The 13,235-nt window shown below is 40.7% G+C and overlaps 1 protein-coding gene across 2 annotated transcripts in view; it reads right to left on the bottom strand.

Moving 5' to 3' along the window:
• The window catches only part of TRPM7 (transient receptor potential cation channel subfamily M member 7), a 123,731-nt gene that overhangs the window by 94,116 nt on the left and 16,380 nt on the right, over positions 1-13,235 (bottom strand). The window lies entirely within an intron of this gene.

Genomic DNA, 13,235 nt, shown 5'->3' with positions numbered 1-13,235 from the left:
CATTTTTTACCTACTACGGGCTTCCTAATGATAGCACCTAAAATATTAGTCATTCCATATAAATTCAGTGTGATTTAAATTACTTCATGTACAATGCTGTGCAGACATTGTTGCTTCAAATAAACAGAAAGGAGGGAAATCAAGTTTAAGATTCCCACTGTGGGCCAAAAATCTCAAAAGGGGCTTATGTAGACCCTGGCCGGTTGGCTCGGCGGTGGAGCGTCGGCCTGGCGTGTGGGGGACCCAGGTTCGATTCCCGGCCAGGGCACGTGGGAGGGGCGCCCATTTGCTTCTCCACTCCCCCCTCCTTCCTCTGTCTCTCTCTTCCCCTCCCACAGCCGGGGCTCCATTGGAGCGGAGATGGCCCGGGTGCTGAGGACGGCTCCTTGGCCTCTGCCCCAGGCGCTAGAGTGGTTCTGGTCACGGCAGAGCGTCGCCCCCTGGTGGGCAGAGCGTCGCCCCTGGTGGGCGTGCCGGGTGGATCCTGGTCGGGTGCATGCGGGAGTCTGTCTGACTGTCTCTCCCTGTTTCCAGCTTCAGAAAAATACAAAAAAAAGGGGGGGGGGCTTATGTAATCATTTAAAAGCTGAGTAAAAGTGACTGTCAGTGATTAACTGACAAAAATAAAACCCTATGGCTGGGTAGCTCAGTTACAGCAGTGGCTTTTAGCCGCCAGCTGCACTGATGACTGTGGTCAAAGAGTTAACCACCCTAATATTGTATGAAGATTATTGAGCACCAACAGTTGAATAACACTGAATTTGAGCATCGTCACAATATGCAAAGGTTACAGGTTCAATCCTTGGTCAGGGCACATACAAGAATCAAACAATAAATGTATAAATAAGTGGAATAACAAATCGTTGTTTCTCTCTTTCCCTCTCTCTTTAAAATCAATCAATAAATTTATAAATTTTAAATAAAATCTTGGGATATGCTGTCTCTGGATCACACACCCACACCTTTCTTCCCTCTCATGCATGAATCTTTCCCTAAGGGTTCCCACAAGACTTGCAACCAGGGGAGCTACAAGCAGCAGAAGCTCATCCAGGGCTAACCCCGTGAGCCTGTCTGTCTCCAAGGCCCCCTTTTCTTTGACTTCCCAGTGAGCTGACAGCAGCCCCGCCATGGCTCACTGCTTTCCTATATCGTCTCTAGAGAGTCAAAGCAGCGCACCACCTAGGCTCTGTCCTGTGGCTTCTTCTGACCTAAGCCCTTCCTTTGTTTCATTGTCCTCAGCTTTAATAAATGTACTCTCAAAATAATAAAATACATATAATAAAATAAAACCTTGCTATATTCTATTTCTAAAAGAAATATCTAACACATAAGGACAAGAAGTGGAAATGGCACTGGGATAGAAAAGATATCAAGCAAATTCTAACCAAAAGACAGATAATAGAAAAAATAGATGGGAAACATTAATAGGGTTAGTGTAGGTTATTCTACAAATGTTTGATTCACCAGATTGCTGTAACAATCTTAAATATGAATAACCAAATAAATAGTCTCAAAATAAGAAAAGCAAGAAATAAGGAGAATAAGACAAATCTAAGGATCCTCATTTCCCTCAATATTGTAAATTTAAAATTATTTCAAATTTGACTACTAAAAATTAATTTTTTATACCACTACTTAGGCTTTTGACTGGATCCTTAGGCTCTATATCCTGCCATGGATAACTACGTAATTAAAAGGGATGAGAGACATTAGTACTGAGATACGCAAAACTCCATAAATTAGAATAAAGATCTTATCTTGGGTTCCACCCTATACAGATATAGATATAAATATATTTCACAAGAACAATACAAAAAAGAAGAGCCTTTATTCCAAAAGGAAACCTTAAGAGATATTCTAAACAACATTATGATGAGTAAAGTTTTGCAGGCTCCTCTCAAAATCCTTCAGGTACTATAATGATAAACCTTAATGTACCCCCAAATTCTCTAATTCTGGTTCCAAAATTTCATGTCATTCAAAAATCCATTTCCTAGGTCAACGGTTCTCTTTTAAATAAACTCCACATTTTACTGAGAAAATTGAACTAACAAGAAGAGACTGTCTACAAACTTCTATCATATCTATCCACAAGTACCTCTACCCACACACTTTGCCTTCTTTCCTGTGACTATTTGTGTTCCTATTTCACTTCTCCTGTGCTCTGGATCCCCTAACCCAGTGGTCCCCAACCCCCGGGCTGCGGACTGGTACCGGTCCGTGGGCCATTTGGTACCGGTCTGCAGAGAAAGAATAAATAACTTACATTATTTCCGTTTTATTTATATTTAAGTCTGAATGATGTTTTATTTTTTAAAAATGACCAGATTCCCTCTGTTACATCCGTCTAAGACTCACTCTTGACGCTTGTCTCGGTCCCGTGATACATTTATCCGTCCCACCATAAAGGCCGGTCCGTGAAAATATTTTCTGACATTAAACCGGCCTGTGGCCCAAAAAAGGTTGGGGACCACTGCCCTAACCCTCACTAACTAAAGTACACATTCCACCAATTCTCCCTTAATTTTCTTGTTTCTTTATTCTGATTCCAATCAGCATGAAATATGCTATTATTCTCCACTTTTAAAAAAACAAAACACAAACCTTTGCTTAACTACACTTCACTCCCAAGTTAATTCTCCGTATTTTCACCGCTATCTACAGCAAAGATCACTTGAAAAAGGTTTTCCCTCTTTTTCCTTCCTTTTCTCTTTCTTAGAGAGAGGGACAGAAAGACAGACCAGAAGGGAGACAGCTGAGAAGCATTAACTTGTAGCTGTGACACTTTTAGTTGTTCATTGATTGCTACTCATATGTGCCTTGACGGATGGTAAGGGGTGGAGGCCCTTTAGCCAAGCCAGTCAGTGACCCCTTGCTCAAGCCAGCGAGCTTCAGGATCACGGCTCAAGGCAGCAACCATGGGATCCCACACTCAAGCCGGCAACTCCACACTCAAGCTGGTGAGCCTACACTCAAACCAGATGAGCTCGCTCTCAAGCCGGTGACCTCGGTGTCCCAGGTCAACAGTTCATCCACTGTGCGACAACTGGTCAGGCATGATTTTCCCTTTTTTCTTCTCCAATGCTTTCTAAAACTTAATCCAGTCAAGCTTTCAAGCCAGTGACCTCCTCTACACCCAAAGGTCAATTTTCAGGACTCTTCACTGATATATCAGCAATATTTAACAAAGTTGGTCATTCTCATCTTGCTGAAACATTTTCATCAGTTAGTTTGGCTCTCTTCCCTTTGTTGGCCACTCCTTTATCTCCTTGCTGATGCCTCCTCTTCTCCCCGAATAGCTGGATTTCTTTTCTCCAATTACATTCACTCTTATTTTTAAAATTATTTTTATTTATTCATTTTTTAGAAAGGAGAGACAGAGAAAGAGACAGAGAGCGAAAGAGAGAAGAGGAGAGGAGCAGGAAGCACTAACTCCTACATGTGCCTTGACTAGGCAAGCCCAGGGTTTCAAATCAGCAACCTCAGCGTTTCCAGGTTGACACTTTATCCACTGCACCTCCACAGGTCAGGCCCTACATTCACTCTTTTAGTACTCTCATCCAGTTTACCATCAATACATCGGATGATTTCTAATTTATATTTCCATGCCAGATCCTTTTCTGAACTCCATGCTCATAGCATACTTTCAATAGCTTTATTTTAGTATACAATAGGAATCTCAAACTTAGCATGATCAAGACTGAACTCATATTTCATCCAAACATTCACTTCTCATGCACAGCACAAAGGGAATGGCAGCTCTACTTTTCCAGTTCTATTTTTTAAGGCAAAAATCTTATTGACATCCTTGAGTTCTTCTTCTTACACACTTCATATATATAATCCCATGAGCAAAGCCTGTCAGCCTGCCTAAAAACATATCCAGAATCAACTCCTCCTCAACCTCCACGACTACTATTCTGATCCATACCATCACCACCTCTTGCCTTGCTTATTACAAAATCATTCAAGTCAACTTACAGTCTACTCAAGAGGGATAAAGTTATCTTTGAACAATATGTCATATGTTACTTTTCTGATGCTCAAAACTTTCCAATACCTTCACATTTCACTCAAGAGTTTTATAAAAGCCAACGTTCTTACAATAATCTTTAAGGTAGTAGTGTTCTACATCTCTGCATCCTACCTTCATTCTTTCATTCATTACTTTCATTCTATCACCTTTCTTCAAGTCTTTGAGCAAAGGTTACCTTCTCAATGAGGCTTACATTATTTAAAAATGCTGACACCCCCCCCACACACACACACTCCCTTATACAATCATAGAGCAAAAGAACCATCCTAAAAATCACATTTAGAGCATTATCATAAGAAGCAAAAGATCTGGCCATTGCCAGCTCTCTGCCAGTATATTATTCCTATCCTGGTCCATTCTTCCTCTCCACAGTCATACACTGAAGTATCTGTAACTGAGAAGGCATTTATTTATGTGACTTCTGCTTATAAACTTGAAAAAATATATCATTTGGTAGTGCTGCTTACATGTGATAAAGTGAGGTTGACTTTCTTCCAAAACCAATTTAACGTAATGCTTTAAACTCATGATATTGTTGTTATGCTCCTAGAATTAAAAAACACAAAATTTAGGCCCAACCAGTGGTGGTGCAGTGGTAGAGCGTCGGCCCAGTGTGTGGATGTCCCAGGTTCAATTCCTGATCAGGGCACGCAGGAGAGGAGAGGTGACCATCTGCTTCTCCTCCCTTCCCTCTCCCCATTCTCTCTCTCTCTCGCCTCTTGTAGCCAATGCTCAACTGGTTCGAGCACACTGGCCCTGGGCACTGAAGGTGGCTCTGTGGAGCTCCCACTTCAGGTGCTAAAAATAGCTTGGTTGCAAGTATTGTCCCAGATAGGCAGATTACTGGCCCCAGATGGGGGCTGCCAGCTGGATCCTGGTCAGAGCACATGTAAGAATCTGCCTATCACCTGACCAGGCGGTGGCGCAGTGGATAGAGCGTCGGAGTGGGATGTGGAGGACCCAGGTTCGTGACCCCAAGGTCATCAGCTTGAGCGTGGACTCATCTGGTTTGAGTAAAGCTCACCGGCTTGGACCCAAGGTCGCTGGCTTGAGCAAGGGGTTACTTGGTCAGCTGTAGCCTCATGGTCAAGGCACATATGAGAAAGCAATCAATGAACAACTACGGTATTGCAATGAAAAACTGATTGATGCTTCTCATCTCTCTCTGTCCCTGTCTGTCCCTATCTATCCCTCTCTCTGATTCTCTCTCTGTCTCTGTAAAGAGAAAAAAAAAAAAAGAATGTGCCTATCTGCCCTTCTCTCACTTGGAAAAAGAATAAATGAATGAATAAATAAATAAATAAATAGTTGCTTCTTTCTTTTAGAAAAATCAGAACTGGTCTGCAAAAAAAGCACAGATCAATTATTGCACTTATTGCTATATGCTTACTGTTATTCTTTTATTACTTAATGAAATCCAGATACAGACAATACACAGTGTGACAAAGATTTGGAATTTCTCCCTGTGAGCTATCTGGAAACTGGCAAAGACCACAACTCGGTCCCATGCTAAGGTAATGAAGTCCACCAAAGTCAGATACTACAACTAGATATTTAATGTATTCTAGATATTATTTTTTTCTAAAGTGAGAAGCAGGGAGGCAGAGACAGACTCCCGCATGCACTCAACCAAGATCTACCAGGTATGCTCACTAGGGGGTGATGTTCTACCCATCTGGGGTGTTGCTCCCTTGCAATCAGAGCCATTCTACTGCCTGAGGCAGAGGCTGTGAAGCCATCCTCAGTGCCTGGGACAACTTCACTCCAATGTACCCTTGGCTGTGGGAGGGGAAGAGAGAGATAAAGAGAAAGGAGAGGGGGAAGGGTGGAGAAGATGGGTACTTCTCCCATGTGCCCTGGCCGGGAGTAGAACTCAGGACCTCCACATGCCAGACCGATGCTCTACCACCGAGCCAACTGGCCAGGGCGTATTCTAGATATTTAATGTATTCTAATAACATACTGAAATAATGGAAACATAGATGCACTGATTCAGACTGCTCTAGTATCACTATATAAAGTGTTTTTTTATTTATTCATTTTAGAGAGGAGAGGGAGGGAGGGAGAGAGGGAGGGAGGGAGAGAGAGAGAGAGAGAGAGAGAGAGAGAAGTGGGGGAGGAGCTGGAAGCATCAACTCCCATATGTGCCCTGACCAGGCAAGCCCAGAGTTTCGAACCGGCGACCTCAGCATTTCCAGGTCGACACTTTTATCCACTGCGCCACCACAGGTCAGGCTATATAAAGTTTTTATTTAAAATAATGTGCAGTTTATAAGCATACATCTAAAGACTACAATATAAATGAAAGATAAATAAAGGGGTAAAACACAGCATGAGCAAATGTGCTAATTAAGAATAAAGTGGAGCCTGACCTGTGGCGGCACAACAGGTAAGGCATCCACTTGGAATGCAGAAGTTGCCAGTTAGAGACCCCCAGCTTGCCCAGGCAAGGCACATGCAAGAAACAACAGCAAGTTGATACTTCCCACTTCTCTCCCCACCCTGCTCTTCTCTTTCTTTCCTCTCTCTAAGATCAATAAATAAAATCTAAAAAAATTAAGTGAAACTCTTTAGGAAGTTCTGTTAAACAACTACTTGACAAAAGACGAAGTCGACTAAGACTATAGCTTTCAACATCAGGGTGGTTAACTCTTTTGCAGATCAGCACAAAATTTCTGGTGGAGGGGTGGTTGAAAAACACTGGTGATACAGGTGTATGCAAAAGAACCCTGAGGGTAAAGGAAAGACTCCTCCTTCCCCACAGGGAAGATTTGGGAATATAAGAGTAGATAAATGCTATGAACTGCAACCTTTACAATTTATATCTTTTTTCCTCCTCTTAATAGGAAATTTAGGTAGATAACCAGCAATGATAGAGTAGAATTAAACAACACTATCAGCCTATTTTACCTGATAGAATTTAAAGAATACTAACCCCAAAACATATATTGGGTGACTTAATGTCCAGATAATATAAAGAACTCTGAAAACTCAACAAAAAAAGGGAAAACCTAATCAGTCCAATTAGAAAATAGGCGAAACACATGGAGAGATACATATTTCACCAAAGAAGATATGCTTCTTTTGCCAAATAAGTATATGAAAAGATGTTCAACGTAATTGGTCATGAGGGAAATGCAAATTTAAAACCAGAATGTGATCCTATTTCACAACTACTAGGACTATAATCAAAGGCCTAAATTACCAAGTATTGGCAAGAACATGCAAACTGGAACTTCATGCTTTCCTAAGTAGGGCTATGGGATGGCATAAACACTTAGGAAGAAAAAGTTTGGTCATTTACTAATAAGTTAAACATAAATTTATATGATGTTGGTCAAATATGTTTGTAAGTATGTTATATATGTATATGTTTGCTCGCTTATAGTTTGCATTGGGTGTAGGGGACAGGATGTAAGCAGGCAGGGTTGTTATAGCCTAAGGCTTAGTCTAAAAACTAAGAGAGACTTTGTATTTGTTGTAAGGTACCAAAGGCTACAGAATTAATATTAATATTTTAGGAAGCTTAAAGAACATTTTATTAATTTGGGCTAGGTGTTCAGAGAGATTTTGTAAATGATCTCCGTACTTGTGTGATTAGCATGAAACCAAGATGGCCGATGGCATTGCGTTGTAAATGCAAAGGGGAAGGAGGCTTGGATTCTCTGACCTCCCACCACACCTGTGGGGAAATGGGTGAATAGCTAGCCAGGTGCTGGCGGAGAAAGATTAAATTAAACCTTTTCTTATATTAATGGGCCATATACAGGCATTTGTCCTCATGGAAACTACCTCTCCCCTCCTGAAAGCATGTAGTTAATGTATGTATCTCTGGACAAAGGAATAGAAAATGAACACTAGAACATGTAGGAATGTCTTATTAGGTATGTAAGTGACATTTTTACCATTGTGTTGCCTTGTAAGTTTTAATGTGTAGAAGCATCTTTTTATGAATCCTATAGACAGATGTTATAAACTTGCTAATGAATTGTGTCCCATTCCCCCCTGCCTTCATCCTTTTCCCAAACCTGTATAGGAGAAAACAAAAGGAATAGGCTTATGCCATGATATCAGGCTTTTTCCTCACCCATGTATAATTAAAGGTATATAACCAGCCCCTAGAATATTATAGGGACACACGATTTGGGACTGCTGCCCCGTGTAAGATATATGTGGCCACATATTTAATAAATTTCCTCCTTTAATAAAACTCTTCAAAAACTTATTAGGACTTGGTGCCTCTACAAAAACCCATGGAATTGTGAACTGGGTACTTTATAACAGTATCAGAGACCTCCTTGTTTGTATATTGGATTAAAGGTTTTGATTTCTACACTATAAAATGGGGCTGAGGAGACCATGCTGGAGGACAGTAGAGAGAAGGAGATGGGGAACAGAGGTGAATAAGGCTGGTGAGGTAGACATCTTTGATTCTAGGAAACTCGGGTAAGTCAGTGGCTTTGGGAGCCCTGAATAGAAAGGGAAGTGTTTTCCCACTGTGTGTATTTCTTGCCTGCCAGGTGCAAGCCAGAATTAAAGCTAATGGCCCACCAGTTCTTGGCTCCATTGTTTCATTACCGTTTGTCCAAATCAAATTCGAACCTGCATGGGCCAGGTGGCTGTGACGGTGGCCATGGCTACTGGCTTTACACAAGTCAAAAATCTTAAAATCTTCTCATGAAAAAGGAAAACATGTCCACAGAGACATGTATTTGAATATTCATAGAAACACTTTTCATAATAGCCAAGAAAATGAACTATCCATACAATGGTATACTACTTCACAACAAAGAGGGACAAGCTAAGGATAACATAAAGCACTGCTGGACCTCAACAAGATTATGCTAAATGGAAAAAGCCAGACACAGAAGATTATATAAGTCCGTTTACACGAAATTTCTAGAAAAGGCAAAACTATAGAAAAACGCACTGCTGGACCTCAACAAGATTATGCTAAATGGAAAAAGCCAGACACATAAGATTATATAAGTCCGTTTACACGAAATTTCTAGAAAAGGCAAAACTATAGAAACAATAAATTTAGTAACTGCCTGGGGTTAAGAATGAATGCAGGGGTAAATTGCTAACAAGGACAGAGGAACTCTATGAGGTGACAAGTTTTCTAAAGCTGGACTGTGGCGGGGAGGGGGAGGGGTACAGAGAGAATTGGATGGAGGGTGGCAGAGGACGATCTCTCTTTGGGTGATGGGTATGCAACATAACTAAATGACAAGATAACCTGGAAATGTTTTCTTTGAATGTATGTACCCTGATTTACTGATGTCACCCCATTAAAATAAAAATTTATTTATATATATAAAAAAAAAAGAAAAAAAAAAAAAGAAAAATATGAAGGACTTGTAAGAAATAAATGATAAGTGGGAAAAAAAAAAAAAAAGTGTGGGGAGGGTTTATAAAACCTTAAAATAGGCCCTGGCCGGTTGGCTCAGCGGTAGAGCGTTGGCCTAGCGTGCAGAGGACCCGGGTTCGATTCCCGGCCAGGGCACATAGGAGAAGCGCCCATTTGCTTCTCCACCCCTCCGACGCGCCTTCCTCTCTGTCTCTCTCTTCCCCTCCCGTAGCCAAGGCTCCATTGGAGCAAAAGACGGCCCGGGCGCTGGGGATGGCTCTGTGGCCTCTGCCCCAGGCGCTAGAGTGGCTCTGGTCGCAACATGGCGACGCCCAGGAGGGTCGCAACATGGCGACGCCCAGGATGGGCAGAGCATCGCCCCCTGGTGGGCAGAGCGTCGCCCCCTGGTGGGCGTGCCGGGTGGATCCCGGTCGGGCGCATGCGGGAGTCTGTCTGACTGTCTCTCCCTGTTTCCAGCTTCAGAAAAATGCAAAAAAAACACACACAAAAAAAAAAAACAAAAAAAAAAACCAAACCTTAAAATATATATATAATAAAATAAATATAAGTTCTCTAAAGCTGGACTGTGGCAATTATAACACTAAATAAATTTATAAAAACCATCACATTTGTAAACTTACAAAGGGCAAGTCTTACAATATGAGCATTATACCACAATAAAGCTGTTTAAAAGGCAGGGGCGGGTTATTAGGCATGTAAAATAGAATGAGTCAAATGTTTAATTAGACTTCCAAAAGGAAAAAGGGGAAATCGTGAGCACAGGCAATGCTTCAAGAGATTAGGAGAACTGTCCTGGCCAGGTGGCTCAGTAAATAAAGCATCGTCCTGGAGCACCAAAGTCACAGGGGTTCAATGATCTGTCAGGGCTCCTACAAGAAGCAACCAAGTGCATAACTAAATAAAACAATGAGGTGATGCGTCTCTCTCTCTCTCTCTCCCTTCCCCTACCCCAATCAATGGAAAACTTAAAAGAGAGAGAGAGAGAGGAGAATTTCCAAGAACTGATGAAAAACTCCAATTTACAGATTCTGAAGACCCAATTACCGAGTAGAATTAAAAAAAAAAATCCACATGTAAATATGTATCAGTAAACTTCACAATGTAAAAATAAATAAATAACTTAAAATACAATTAATTTAAGTTAGGTCAGAGGTATAACATTTCAGAAATGACCTACTATAGTTATAGTTACAAGTTTATACTTATAAAATACCATGAGGTGTATGTTTTCAAATATAGATTTCCTACAGATAGTGGCTGTTTATAAATTGTTTTGTACAACAAGTGAAGGTCAAAGGAGTACAAAGCCCACCAAGGGGTTCTTCTTAGGTTCAACTAGAGATAAAGAATCCCATAATACCAGAGGTCACAACTGGCACCAGTGTCAGAGAAAAACAGATCAGGGCCACAGACTGCCAATAAGAGAGCATCAGCTGTTCCCCTCTGGTGGGAGTCCTGAGATCAACCAAGCAGTACAGAGCTTAAGTGCAAGGTGACAGATACACACTGAGAAGGTATAGGATCTGCCCTTGCCTCATGCCCCTCAAAAGCTAATATCCCTCATTACAACTTCATAGACATAGCTTCCAAGGCCCCCACCAATTACAGGAGTTACCACACACACAGGGAAACTCAAAGCTATGACTTCCCTATTACTAGATATTTATAGTTTCCCAATCTACATATCATTTACCCATATGACACATAAAAAATGCTGCCTAAAAATGTATTTGACATTTTATCTTCTGTAAAACCTTTGCCCAAAGTGCATACAACAAGAGATAACCTTAATTAGTTGATAAAGCGAGGGTTGCCAGGCACCTTTCCAAATGTTTTATATGTATTAACTTATTCTATACTTACAATAATCCTATGAGTTGGGTACTATCAGTATTCCCCTATTACAGATGCAAAGACTTAGAAGTGGATATTAGGGAATTGTCCAAAGTCACATTGCTAAGAGTTTACCTGGCTCCAAAGCCTCAACTAACATTTTAAGAGAAATTTAGAAATGCATTTCAAAATCAATCCTTATGTGATCATTCTCGATAACATTTTCTGAACATGGAAAACACAAAAGAACAGAAGTTACTATTATTAATTACTAACTACTGCTAACCAGTATTGGCTTTTCTCCTTTCTCCTATCCTGCTCCTCGCTCATCAACAGCCTGCCTGAAGCAACTCTGAAGTTAATCAAATCAGGGTGGAGATATGGATAGGAGAAGTAGAGCAATAGATTTCAAAATGCTTGCTTAATAGCAGTTAAGTCTAAATGTTGGCTTGAAAAACTTTGAATATTTATTAATTGAAATACTCAACAATGAATCACAGGTATATACTTTTCATAGTTTATGACTTCCTATTAAATGCAAATAAAAATGTTTTCATTGACATTTATATTTGAGAAAGTTACATATGGAAGAAAAATGAATCCAGATAGTATTTGACATAAATGATCAAAGCTCTCTTTAATTTTAGTAAATGACAGCCACCACAGTCTTTTGGGAAGGGGCAACAAGGGGGGGGGGCGTGGACTAGTAAAGAAATGAATACAACAGACAATTTCTAAATTCTTTAGTTTAACACAATGCCTTATAAAAAATAAACACTACAGCCTGACCTGTGGTGGCACAGTGGATAAAGCATCGACCTGGAATGCTGAGATCGCTGGTTAGAAACCCTGGGCTTACCCGGTCAGGGCACTTAAGTGAAACAACTACTACGAGTTGATTCTTCCCACACCCCCCACATACATGATTTCTCTCTCTCTCTCTTCTAATCATTAAAATCTTAAAAAAAAAAAAACCACTACAGATAATTAGTAACATCCTGGTTTCTTATCTTTCCTTCCAATTCACCTCTACAATATTTCCAATAACATGTGCAACTTATTGGGGCCCAAATGAACACTTTTCCCCTTAAACTGATACTTCCTTCAATATCTCCATTTCGTTAAGAAAAGTATGTCTATAGGTTCTAAAATGGGAATCAGCAAATTTTATTCTATAAAGCGCCAGATGGTAAACACTAGGTTTTCTGGACCACACACTGTCCCTGTTACATATTCTTTCTTCTGTTTTTAAGAAAAGTATGGCTATAGGTTCTAAAATGGGAATCAGCAAATTTTATTCTATAAAGCGCCAGATGGTAAACACTTTAGGTTTTCTGGACCACACACTGTCCCTGTTACATATTCTTTCTTCTGTTTTTAACCCTTAAAAAAAGAATCTAAGAACCACCTGACCAGGTGGTGGCACAGTAGATAGAGCACTGGCCTGGGATGCTGAGAACCTAGGTTCTAAACCCCAACGTCACCAGCCTGAATATGGGCTCATCCAGCTTGAGCACAGGGTCGCCGGCCTGAGCGTGGGATAATAGATATGATCCCATGGTCACTGGCTTGAGCAAGGTGTCACTGGCTCAGCTGAAACCCCTTGATCAAGGCACATATGAGAAGCAATCACTGAACAACTAAAAGTGCTGCAAGTACCAGTTGATGCTTTTTTCTCTCCATTACTATCTGTGTCTTCCTCTCAAAAAAAGAAAAATAAATAAAATTTTTTTTTAATCTAAGAACCATTCTTAGCTCACCATACAAATCAGGCCTTGGTCAGATTTGGCCCTCTTGGCATAGTTTGCCAAACCATGCTCTAAATTCCACAAAAGCATGGTCCGTTACCACTGAGTCAGTTCAATCCAACAAGCTTTTGGCAAGCCCCTCAGCTTTCTTCCCCTACACTGTTTCTTGCACACTAATGCTCCTTCTACCCAGTTCTACAATCCCAGTAAATTCTTGTATGTAAACTGGTACAGTCATTATGGGAGA

Source organism: Saccopteryx bilineata, chromosome 4 (genome assembly GCF_036850765.1).
Source record: "Saccopteryx bilineata isolate mSacBil1 chromosome 4, mSacBil1_pri_phased_curated, whole genome shotgun sequence".
NCBI classification, from domain to species: Eukaryota; Metazoa; Chordata; class Mammalia; order Chiroptera; family Emballonuridae; genus Saccopteryx; species Saccopteryx bilineata.
Note: the sequence above shows the minus strand (reverse complement) of the source record. Positions and strands in the feature narration are given on the sequence as shown.